This window comes from Saimiri boliviensis, chromosome 9 (assembly GCF_048565385.1).
Source record: "Saimiri boliviensis isolate mSaiBol1 chromosome 9, mSaiBol1.pri, whole genome shotgun sequence".
In the NCBI taxonomy this organism is placed as follows: domain Eukaryota; kingdom Metazoa; phylum Chordata; class Mammalia; order Primates; family Cebidae; genus Saimiri; species Saimiri boliviensis.
The window spans coordinates 61,830,405-61,843,910 of record NC_133457.1 but is presented as its reverse complement, the minus strand read 5'-3'; the positions used below and the strand labels follow the sequence as shown (position 1 = coordinate 61,843,910).

General features: G+C 39.4%; 1 protein-coding gene across 1 annotated transcript in view; it reads right to left on the bottom strand.

Annotated features, from left to right (window-relative positions):
• Window positions 1–13,506, bottom strand: part of STAC (SH3 and cysteine rich domain) — a 158,481-nt gene that overhangs the window by 26,596 nt on the left and 118,379 nt on the right. The window lies entirely within an intron of this gene.

Below are 13,506 nucleotides of genomic sequence, written 5' to 3'. Positions count from 1 at the left end.
CAAAACTCATCAGAACTGCCCTTTTTACTATATATAGTTGCTTTGAGCTTCTTTAATATTTCTTACCCCTTCTCATTCATTAGACAAAAAGAACCTTAAATCAAGTTTATAGCAACCAGTCACTCAGCAAAAACAGATATCCTTGAAAAACCAAGCTGAGGGGAGCGGAAGGAGTCAGCCAAATGACTCCAGTAATCTTAGATCTATAACCTAATTTTTCACCAGACCTATTTCCCAATTTGCACTATCTTTGTCCAGAAACTTTCACAGTCGTGGTACATGGGTATGTAATAAGGAACTCTTGAATTGCATTTAGATTTTGTCCTAAGCCTGATAGCTGTAAGACTGCCTGCACTTTCCCAAGTCCATAGATCAGATCAGAGAAAAAGCATTTACCTAAAGGGCAATTTGGAAGGAATTTGGTAAATGTTCTTGAACTGTCATGGATCACGCTCTCCAGAACCTAATTGAGAGAGGCATTTGAGTGAGAGGGAGGCTGCTAAACACATTAGTGACATTCGGGAAGATCTGGGTTTCTTGACATAGTGCAGCATCAGAACATAATATGCATCAGAGACTCCTCAAATAGCCTTAATTGCATTTTGATGTCCTGGTGACTGTGAAGATTATTTTTAAATCAAATTGGTGCATTAGAATTACATTTAGTTTTAATTAAGTTGATGCATTTGCCAAGCAGTAATGTACTTAGAAAATGGAAACAAGACACCAAGGGAGTCTTACTCTGTCTCAAAACCTTGCAGGGTGAAGGACATTCGAGTGTACACAAGTTACAGGTCAGAAAGCCAATGCACACCTGTGCATGGAGCATTGACAGAACTGGGAAATCTCTGTTCTGGCTTTGAGTCTGCCACTGGCCCGCTGCATATCTTTGGATAAGTCACAGTTGTTCTCAGATAGCGCAGATAATCAGAATCTAGGAGGACATTTAACCATGCAGGTTTCCAAGTAGGATTTGACTCTTTAGGTCTAGGTGGAGCCCAGGAATCTCTATTTTAATAATATTCTTTAGGAGATTCTTATGGCTTGTAACAAGTGGCTTCACCGTTCTGACTTGAGTTTTATCCTCTGTGAAATACTACTTGCTTGGGTAACCTCTGAGATTTATTAAAAGAACTCACAAGGATGCTAGGAAAAATTATGACAGACTTTGAAATGGGCAAAAAACATGATTGATCTGGATGTCCTGTCTGGTACGTCCTTTCAGATGACCTCCCCGTTGTCAATGCCTTTGAGCTATTTTACATCTCAAGCAAGTTGCAGAAAACTGATATTAATGCAAATGATTTTTGTCCATAGAAATGCAAGTGAATTTTGCCTGGTGGAATATAATCAGCTATTACCCTTTACCCTGTGAATACTGACTGCTTTTGCATCTATTTATAAATTCCTGTCAACATTTCTCATTGCCTATGTATACATGATGTACTGAGTTCTCCTTTGAATCGGGTGGAACATACTAGCTATTTCATTAGTTAATAAGCCATATAAAAATTCTGACATGTGTTCAATTTATACTGCATGAGAGTCATGTTTTTATCTTAATTAAACAAAATTCTCCTTTAACAGGTGACTTCTCAGTAACATACTCTATAGATCGCAAACTCTCTTGTCTTACCAGTCAGACTTAACAAACCTAATACACTTGAAAGAAGTGATGTGAGTGGCCAAGAAGGGATAAAGTAAAATGTTGCCTAACCTTGCTGATTAAAATAGAATTGTCAACTTTATCAGAGAGAAAACCTAGCACAGTGAACCCAGGATAGAAAGTGTAGTGGAGGAGAAAGATCAGTGGACTAGGAATCACCTCCAAGGATTCTAGTCCTAAGCTTCTATTTTCTACCTGTGAGTTATTGGGCTTGGTTCTCCTACTTCACCTCCAGAAAGATAAAAAAGAACCATACATTGTCTCACTGGAATATTAACTAAACAGCCAAGTGTCCATTCACGAAGCATTGCCAAGTTTTAAGACAGTCTTTCCAGAATCAAGACTGGAATTAATGTAGTTATCTAAATATGCTTCCGCCTCTGCCATGGAATTTTCACCACCTCTTTTTGTAATGGGGCTTGCCTTTGCCCCTGATTTGGCACCTCTTAAAGTAATTCTCTGGTTCTGAAGTTTAACCCCATGATTCCCTTATCCATTCTTCACTGGAGAGAGAAGGCTCACTAACCAGGCTTCCCAGCCACCCATGACCCTTCTTTTTCTGGAAGCCCAGCTTCCTCCATGTCCCTTTGAGGCTGCTGTAAAGTCGCCTGCACTACCTCCTACCCATAGCCTTGCACACTAGGTTGTAACTTCTGGTCTACTCTTCTGTTGGCCCCCTGGCCCATGACTCCTTGAGCTCTTTGAGAACAAAGCCTGTGAATGGTTCTCCCAGCAAAGAGCAAATGCTTGGTTACCAGGTGATGAGGGGTGAATACATGAAGTAAATCCTGGAAATAGCCATACAAGGGTTAAAATCACTTTTAACTTGATTTAAAGTAGTGCTTTGAAAATACCCCACAGAGATGAATTCAGGCCATCCCATCACCAGAGATTGTTGAAAATACTAGCTCATGAGAAAAATGGTTGCTTGCTTTCATTCAGACTTGCCCATGGAGAATCTGAGACTTGCTGCCACTAGGAGTGGCCATTCATGAATCTATAATTTGCACTTGGAGTTACAAAAGAAGATAGGTTTTTCTTTGAATGCCCCCAAATGTGGGTGTTCTGACATACATTGAAGTAGCAATTAATTTGCATTTCTTTTAGGTTTTAATAATACTGAAAGAACAGTTCCCTCTTTTCCTGTCTCGGCTCGTAGTCTTTTTTTCTCCCTTCTTTTTGCCACCCTTATGAAAAATGGCCATTATCATATAAATCTGTTTGAGGAGAACTAATAAAAATGAAAATGACTTAGATATGGGAAGTCAAAATGAATTCTTTGGAACAGGTATTGTATGATTGCTGAAATATGCATGTGAACCTTTAAATCTTTTATTTACTCTCAATCCTCTGTTTCAGTGTCCCTAAGATGTTTTAGAGGTTTACATTTACTCGAAGTTATTTCTCTCTAATGATTATTTACATAAAATATCAATTCAGCAAAGTCATGAAAGTTATTGTTGATTGAAAAGTTTTTATTGACTTAAAAAAGGTGACTTGGTGTGAATAATAAGTGATGACTCCAAGACCCTGTTTTGCAGACTACTGAGCCCAAAAGCAGTGAGGATAATGGGACTGGCTACACTGTAAGTGTTGAAGGCAGGATTTAATTTTGTCAAAACTAAGTGTGGGTTGTCAAGCTTTGGCTAACAATGTGTGTGTGCTTGCATGTGTGTCAATGTGTACCCGAGTGTGTGTGTGAGTGTGTGTATGTGCATGTATGTGTGTGTGTGACTGTGAGTCTGTGTATGGGGTTATTTGCATATGTAAGTGTATCACACACATGTACATATCCACTTGGCCAGAAGGGTGATGTGACACGTGAGTGATGTTAATTCGTGGAGCAGTGTATGATAATAATGTCAACAGTGCTGATTATAATAGGGTTCTTTAGTTTGCTTTTTATGCTCATTAATTAATTTATCTATATATACGGTCTAGCTCTGTCACTCAGGCTGGAGTGCAGTGGTGTGTTCATAGCTCACTACAGCCTCAACATCCTGGGCTCAATTATCTTTCTGCCTCAGCTTCCTGAAGAGCTAGGGCTACAGGTATGCATCACCATGCCTAGCTAATGTTTTATTTTTATTTTCAAAGAGATGGCATCTTGCTATGTTGCCCAGGCTGGTTTTGAACTCCTGGGCTCAAGTAATACTTCTGTCTTGGCCTCTCAAAGTGCTGGGATTGCAGGCATAAGCGACTACACGTGGCCATGTATTTTTATCATCATTTAAGAGCTTTGTTCATGAATTAAACTGGCAGTCCATAAAGTGTAATTACCAGGGCTCTTCAAAAAACTTGATAATAAAAGTCATTGGTGGAAACTGCCTAAGACCCTTAATTTCAGGAGGCTATTTACTATACCAGCCTGCTATACCCTGATAGAAGAACCTGGGCGGATCTCAAATGTTAGCAGACCTCAAATCGTCAGCAATGGTCTAGAGATTCCATGCATGATGGCAGCATATCTTGGTGTCAGTGATAAAGTTTCAGACCTATAGCTCATCATGTCAGCAACTACAAAACCTGCTCCCAAGATAAGTATTGGATATCACAGCCCCTTTTTGCTGGACCCGTTTGACAAGGTCTCACTGTGTGTGCTTAAAGAGAGAGCCTTGAACTACTGTGTTTTCTTTATACTGTATCCTTAGGGTGGTGTTAATGAGGTTGTTCAGAAGACTAGGAGAGAAAATATATTGTGAAAAGATGTAATTATAAAGAGAAGGTATCTAAAGGCTACTGTGACCTCACTTTGTACTGGGCATGAAATCCCACCTTTTATTTATATTGTCCCATTTAATACTCAGTCCCCCTAGGAAGGAGAAAAACTGAGGCTCTAAGAGATTGAACAGTTTGCTCCAATGGATGTAGATAGTGTCATAGTTGGAAACTAGACCCAGGCCTATTTGACAGCCGGAAGTTACTTTTTCCTGCCTTGCCACCTTGCTCTCTTGCTGTCTGCCCTCGATGGTAGACAGATAGAGAATTGTCATGGTCTGCATTAGCTCTAGAGGTTCAGGTGGGCAATAGCAAATTAATTTATGAACGAAGTGTATTTCTACTTTTTCAAAGCAGTGTAATAAATTAAATAAAGAAAGGAAGTTTATTTTGCACTGAAACTGTGGCAACGTAGACTGTGTGATGCCTCTGCCTTTACATGGGAATGGAGACTAATGATTGGAGCACAGCTCGTCTAAGAAGAGTATTCACTCACCTAAGAACAAGAGAGCAGCAAATAGCTCTTTCTCTTGTGAAAGGAAAATAAAATCTCAGGACTCTAAACTCACTCTATCAAAGGGAAAAAATGTTAACTTTGGGATCTGAGTCATGCAACAACTACCTTCCCTTTTTTTCCTAAACAGAGAGTTGCAAAGACGGAAGGCCACATAGCTCCCCAGGTGGCTCCCTCACAAATTGCTCACAAGGACATTCCTTGTGGGCCCCAAACTGTTTACTCTGTTTAAAACAGAGTTCTGTTGAATCTCATCCTGACGATATGAAATAACAGCTTTTTTTCACAGGTACAGGACAAAGACAAGGCTAGAAATCATCCCTCCACCCACCCAAGACAAATGCTATCTGACTGCTTCCTCTACTATATGTTTATTCATATCTTATATGAAATGCAGATTTACTGAGCACTAGACAAATGTATGATTGACTGTTCCTCCATCCCCCTTTCACTTGTAACATGTAGATTCAGGGAGCATTAATCAAAGCCTCACAAGAATGTGACTATGCATCTCTCTACACACTCTCCTTGCTTTTTTTCTATCCTCCTTACCTTACTGATGCCCTTTCCCCTTCGAATATTGAAGTCCTCAAAACGCTCTTTGGAAAAAAAGCACAGACCACTGATCTTACTGTAGCTTGTGTTTCTTTTTCCTAGGCACATTCTTAACCTTAGCAAAATAAACCTCTAAAATGATTGAGACCTGTCTCAGACAGTTTTTGGTTTATACTCTCTGAAGTCCCCCACCTCCTCTCAGCTGTGAGTGCTTCAGTAAAGTCTTAGAAGGGCCTCTTCCAAATTGTCTTAAATGCTTTGTTATTTGTGAATGGAACCACAGGTTACTTTTTGTCTCCTTCTTTACAATTTCTTTTTGACAAATAACATTTACCCTGGTATCAAGGCCCATCTCTTCCTGGAAACAGGCCTCTGACTAACTAACACCTTTCAGTTTGGTTTGCTTCCTCATTTATAGTTTCCATTAGATTAACTATATATATTAACATAGTCTTATATATTAACATAGTTATATATATATTAATGTAGTCTTGATTTGCCCACTAAGTTTATGTGTCAGGCATAGCATTAGTTCATTTAATCTCCAAAATACTCATTCATTCATCAAATAATTACTATCTACTATGTTTCAAGAATGAACTCATGTCTAGGGATATGAGGGTTTGTAATTACAGACTTGTTCTCATGGAGTTTATGGAGAGACAGAGATCAACCAAATAATTCCTGAAATAAATAAATACAAGTAGAGGTAAATGTTTGAGAGAACTATAGCATCATGAAAGATGTAACAAGAATGTAATCCAAAGTGGGGTAACAGGAAAGGCTGCAACGTAGAAACGAATTTGACCTGAGATCTTGTGGATGAATAATAGTCAACTGGAAGAGTGTGCCTGTGTGTGTGTGAATGTGTGTGTTTGATGATGGTGGTGGTGGGTGGATAGCAGGATGGAGGGAGAAGCAGACTGCAGGAAGAAAAATCCTTTGGCAAGTAGGTGGTGTGGTCCTTTTGTGACAAAAAGAAGCCCTGTGTAGGTGCATCAGAGAGGTCACCATGGATGAGACTGTGGGTCCTGGAGTCCCCACAGATATTCTAGATTTTACCCCAGGGCATTGGGAGGACAGTTTTGAGCAAATATGTGTTTTTCGAGCAGTCTTAAGGCAGGCAAAATGATTATTTCCTTTTACAAGTCAGGAAGCAGAGGCTCAGATGGTTAGGGTAACGTTTGCAGGATTCATTGTAGGGGGGTGTCACACAGCTAGACAGAGGCTCAGATGGTTAGGGTAACGTTTGCAGGATTCATTGTGGGGGGGTGTCACACAGCTAGACAGAGGCTCAGATGGTTAGGGTAACGTTTGCAGGATTCATTGTGGGGGGGTGTCACACAGCTAGACAGAGGCTCAGATGGTTAGGGTAACGTTTGCAGGATTCATTGTGGGGGGTGTTACACAGCTAGACAGTGGCTTGGCTGGGGCTTAGACTGAGGTCGACTGATGCTCACAATTGTTATTCTTAAACATTCAGTGAATGCTGATATAGTCTCTCTCTCTCTCTCTTCTCCCCTCCCCGCTCCTTCCCTCCTTAATTCTAGAAAGGAACCATCTACTTTTGAAATACAAGAAAGAACTGACTGGAATTAATATTATTAAGGTCCTACTGTGTACCAGATATTACTATCTTATTTAATCACCTTGATCCTAGATCTCAGTAAGGGGAGTCAGAGCAGGGCTTATTATTCCTGTTTTCCAGATGAGAAAACAGGTTCAGAAAATTAGCTAGTAAGCCCTATTGTTGGAAAATAGAGAAGGGATTGTGTGACTCCAAAGATTAGACAAAGCCTGGAACACTGTTCTGTTACCTTAGTGCACTCTCGCCCATAGCAGACAGGAAGGGAGAGGAAGACAAAACACAGAGACCAGGAAAGCACTTCTACAACAATCCAGGTGAGAGATGAAGGTGGGGGTAGATACAGTTGATTTTAGGCAAAGAGAAGGAGTAGGAATTGAGCATCAAATACATTTTGGGGAAAAGTAGAGTGGGACCTCTCCCTGGCTGGCTTGAGGCCTGGACAGTGGGTGACATCTTTCATCCTAAGGAGCAGGTTTGTGGAAGGGAGGGCAGAGCTGCCATGCTCTGTATGTTGCTGGGGTAGGCAGGTGGGTAAGTGAATCTGGAGGTCTGGGGAGAGGTCTGGAGCACTGGCCTTTGGCAGAAGCTTTCCTTATTATTGAGCAGATATGTAATGAATACTTGCTGACGTGGTGATTCATTTGCTCTGATTGACAACTGCTGACTGTGCCAGCTGGTGTCTTTGTCCTCAGGCTCACACTCCCCACATTTCCTGTACCCACATCCCTTGTTCTCTATCCTGAGTATAATACCCAGCGTGCTCCCCTGGATCAGAATGCAGGTGGATAAGAATGCTATTGTGTTAAAAAGAATTTTTTTCTACCTTATGATCTGAGGAGAAAAAGACAATTCGCAAAGCTCCGTTCATTCAAGGAGTTACCCTGAATCCCCAAAGCATTGCCTTACACATTCTAAATCAGGTGCCTGGGTTTTAAAATGGGAAACTACAATCTCTTGGCCAAAAAAAAAAAAAAAGAAAAAAAAAGTAAGTGTGATTTATCACTCCAATCTTGAAGTCCATGTAATGCAGACATTTCACTCCTGGGAATGGATAGTCTTGACTGCCTTCAGGCAGACTGTAAACATTTCATTCGTGACCAGACAGCTTGACTTCTAATGGCCTGCAACCAACTAAAACAAGCACGCACAGTGACGACCACCACCAGGCGGCTAGACATCATTCCTCAGTATCCCAGTAACATTCTGTATTTTTCTGAAATTGCTTTTTTTTTTTTTTTGAAAAAAGTATGATTTCAGAATAATCTAATACAAAGCTGTAGGACTTCTATAATAGAAAGCTGTTAAATCTTAAATGCTACATACCCAACTGACAATCTCAAAAAGGACACAATATGGTGTAATTGCAAAGTAAATACATGTCATCCTTGTCTCCATCAGCAGATAGTTAATTGTGGGTCATCTGGTGAAGGCATGGCTTCATCCCAGCAATGAAGCCTAGGCAGGCTCTGCTCTGGCTCACAGGGCTTGTCATATCTCTAACAGAACAGGGCTTCTCTTGAAAAAGGCTGCCTCCTCCTCTTCCACTGATGATGCCAGAACTGTTCAGGTAATGTTTACAACTTCAGCCAGAGAGTTCATCATGACAATTTTACTCAGCAATAGAGAAAACTCTAGCTTAGCAATCGCTGAAACATGAAGAACCTCAAGCTATGGTAAGAGAATGGTTTAGATTTTGAGAAGGTCAGAAGACTCATCTATTCTCTCTAGTATTTCAGTTACCACTAAGTGGATAGTTCCTAGTTGACTCCGATAGTTTTAGTTTGATTTTTCCCTCAATGTTAATTGGAGATTATAGATATATATATGTATAAAATAAAGTATTTTATATATAATAATTTAAGTTCTGGGGTACATGTGCAGAATGTGCAGGATTGTTACATAGGTATACATGTGCCATGGTGATTTGCTGCACTCATCAACCTGTCATCTACATTAGGTGTTTCTCCTAACACTATCCCTCCCCTAGCCCCTCACCCTCTGACAGGCCCTGATTTGTAATGTTCCCTTTCCTGTGTCCATGTGTTCTCATTGTTCAACTCCCACTTATGAGTGAGAACACGCTGCGTTTGATTTTCTGTTCTTGTGTTAGTTTGCTGAGAATAATGCTTTCTAGCTTCATCCATGTCCCTGCAAAGGACACAAACTCATCCTTTTTTATGGCTGCATAGTATTCCATGGTGTATATGTGTCACGTTTTCTTTATCCAGTCTGTCATTGTTGGGCATTTAGGCTGGTTCCAAGTCTTTGCTATTGTGGATTGTGCTGCAATCAACATACATATGCATGTGTCTTTATAGTAGAATGATTTATAATCCTTTGGATATATACTCAGTAATGGGATTGCTGGGTCAAATGGTATTTCTGGGTCTAGATCTTGAGGAATTGCCACACTGTCTTCCACAATAGTTGAACTAATTTCATGCCCATCAACAGTGTAAAAGTATTTCTATTTCTCCACATCCTCTTCAGCATCTCTTATTTCTTGATTTTTAAATTATTGCCATTCTAAATGGCATGATGTGGTATCTCATTATGGTTTTGATTTGCATTTCTCTAATGACCAGTGATGATGAGCTTTTTTTCACGTTTGTTGGCCACATAAATGTCTTCTTTTGGGAAGTGTCTGTTCATATCCTTCACCCATTTTTTGATGGGATTATTTGTTTTTTTTTTTTCCTTGTAAGTTTGTTAAAGTTCCTTGTAGATTCTGGATATTAGCCCTTTGTCAGATGGATAGATTGCAAAAGTTTTCTCCCATTCTGTAGGTTGCCCATTCACTCTGATGATAGTTTCTTTTGCTGTGCAGAAGCGCTTTAGTTTAATTAGATCCCATTTGTCAATTTTGGCTTTTGTTGCCATTGCTTTTGGTGTTTTAGTCATGAAGTCATTGCCCATGCCTGTGTCCTGAATGGTACTGCCTAGGTTTTCTTCTACAGTTTTTATGATTTCAGGTCTTATGTTTAAGTCTTTAATACATCTTGCATTAATTTTTGTATAAGGTTCAAGGAAGGGGTCCAGTTTAAGCTTTCTGCATATGGCTAGCCAGTTTTCCCAACTGCATGTATTAGGTAGGGAATCCTTTCCCCATTGCTTGTTTTTGTCAATCAAGCAGAAGAAAGGATGTCAGAGATTGAAGATCAACTTAAGGAAATAAAGCATGAAGACAATATTAGAAAAAAAAAAAGAATGAAAGGGATGAACAAAGCCATTTAAGAAATATGGGGCTATATGAAAAGACCAAACCTAGGTTTGATTGGTGTACCTGAAAGTGATGGGGTGAATGGAATCAAGTTGGAAACACTCTTCAGGATATTATCCAGGAGAAGTTCTCCAAAGTAGCAAGACAAGCCAGCATTAAAATTCAGAAAACACAGAGAACACCGTAAAGATACTACTCGAGAAAAGCAACTCTAAAACCCATAATCCTCAGATTCACCAAGGTTGAAATGAAGGAAAAATGTTAAGGGCAGCCAAGGAGAAAGGATAGGTTACCCACAAAGGGAAGCCCATCAGACTAACAGTGGATCTCTCTGCAGAAACCCTACAAGCCAGAAGAGAGTGGGGGCCAATATTCAACATTATTAAATAATTTTCAACCAAGAATTTCACATCCAGTGAACTAAGCTTCATAAGTGAAGGAGAAATAAAATCATTTACCGACAAGCAAATGTGGAGATATTTTGTCACCATCAGGCCTGCCTTAAAAGAGCTCCTGAAGGAAGCACTAAATATGGAAAGACACAACCAGTACCAGCTACTGCAAAACACACCAAATTGTAAGGACGATCGATACTATGAAGAAACTGCATCAACTGACAGGCAAAACAACCAGCCAGCATTGTAATGATAGGATCAAATTCGCACATAACCATATTAACCTTAAACGTAAATGGGCTAAATGCCCCAATTAAAAGACACAGACTGGCAAATTGGATAGAGTCAAGACCCATCAGTGTGGTATATTCGGAAGACCCATTTCATGTCCAAAGGCACACATAGGCTCAAAATAAAGGGATGGAGGAATATTTACCAAGCAAATGGAAAGAAAAAAAAAAAAGCAGGAGGTGCAATCCTAGTTCCTGATAAAACAGACTTTAACCCAACAAAGATCAAAAGAGACAAAGAAGGGCATTATATAATGGTAAAAGGGTCAATGCAACAAGAAGAGCTAACTATTCCAAATATATATGCACCCAACACAGGAGCACCCAGATTCATAATGCAAGTCCTTAAAGACCTACAAAGAGGCTTAGACTCCCACACAATAATAGTGGGAGACTTTAACATGCCACTGTCAATATTTGACCGATCAACGAGACAGAAAATCAACAAGGATATTCAGGACTTGAACTCAGCTCTGGAACACGTGGACCTAATAGACATCTACAGAACTCTCCATCCCAAATCAACAGAATATACATTCTTCCCAGCACCACATCACATGTACTCTAAAATTGACCACATATTTGAAAGTAAATCACTCCTCAGCAAATGCAAAAGAACGAAATTCTAACAAACAGTCTCTCAGACCACAGTGCAATCAAATTAGAACTCAGGATTAAGAAACTCACTCAAAATCACACAACTACATGGAAACTGAACAACCTGCTCCTGAATGACTGCTGGGTAAATAACAAAATTAAGGCAGAAATAAGTAAATTCCTTGAAATCAATGAGAACAAAGACACAGTGTACTAGAATCTCTTGGACACAACTAAAGGACTTGTTTAGAGAGAAATTTATAGCACTAAATGCCCATGGGAGAAAGCGGGAAAGATCTAAAATTGACACCGTAACATCACAATTAAAAGAACTAGATAAGCAACACCAAACAAATTCAAAAGCTAGCAGAAGACAAGAAATAACTAAGATCAGAGCAGAAATGAAGGAGATAGAGACATGAAAATCCCTTCAAAAAAATCAGTGAATCCAGGAGCTGGTTATTTGGAAAGATTAACAAAATATATAGACTGCTAGCTAGACTAATAGAGAAGAAAAGAGAGAAGAATCAAATAGACACAATAAAAAATGATAAAGGGGGTATCACCACTGATCCCATAGAAATGCAAACTACCATCAAAGAATACTATAAATACCTCTAATGCAAAAAACTAGAAAATCTAGAAGAAATGGATAAATTCCTGGACACATGCACCCTCTCAAGACTAAACCAGAAAGAAGTAGAATCCCTGAACAGACCAATAACAAGTTCTGAAATTGAGGCAATGATTAATAGCCTACCAATGAAAAAAAAAAAAAAAGGACCAGACAGTCACAGCCGAATTCTACCAGAGGTACAAAAAGGAGGTGGTAGCATTCCTTCTGAAATTATGCCAAACCGTAGAAAAAGAGGGACTCCTCCCTAACTCATTTTATGAGGCCAGCATCATCCTGACACCAAAACCTGGCAGAGACGCAACCAAAAAAAGAAAATTTCAGGCCAATAGTTGATGAACATCAATGCAAAAGTCCTCAATAAAATACTGGCAAAGCATATCCAGCAGTACATCAAAAAGCTTATCCACAATAATCAAGTCAGCTTCATCCCAGGGATGCAAGGCTGATTCAACATACACAAATCTATAAACGTAATCCATCACATAAACAGAACCAAAGACAAAAACCACATGATTATCTTAATAGATGCAGAAAGGCCTTTGATAAAATTCAACACCACTTCATGCTAAAATCTCTCAATAAACTAGGTATCAATGAAATGTATCTCATAATAATAACAGCTGTTTATGACAAACCCACAGCCGATATCACACCAGATGGGCAAAAACTGGAAGCATTCCCTTTGAAAACCAGCATAAGACAAGGATGCCCCCTCTCACCACTCCTATTCAACATAGTATTGGAATTTATGCTCAAGGAAATCAGGCAAGAAAAAGAAATAAAGGGTATTCAAATAAGAAGAGAGGAAGTCAAATTGTCTCTGTTTGCACAGGATATGATTGCATATTTAGAAAACCCCATCAATTCAGCCCCAAATCTCCTTAAACTGAGAAGCAACTTCAGCAAAGTCTCAGGATATAAAATCAATGTGCAAAAATCATGGGCATTCTTATACACCAATAATAGACAAACAGAGAGTCAAATCATGGGTAAACTCCTATTCACCATTGCTACAAAGAGAAATACCTAGGAATACAACGTACAAGGGATAGGAAAGACCTTTTCAAGGGGAACTACAAACCACTGCTCAAGGAAATAAGAGAGGACACAAACAAATGGAAAAACACTCCATGCTCATGGATAGCAAGAATCAATATTGTGAAAATGGCCATACTGCCCAAAGTACTTTATAGATTCAGTGGTATCCCCATCAAGCTACCATTTACTTTCTTCACAGAATTAGAAAAAATACTTTAAATTTCATAGCATATATAGCCAAGACAATCCTAAGCAAAAATAACAAAGCTGGAGGCATCACACTACCTG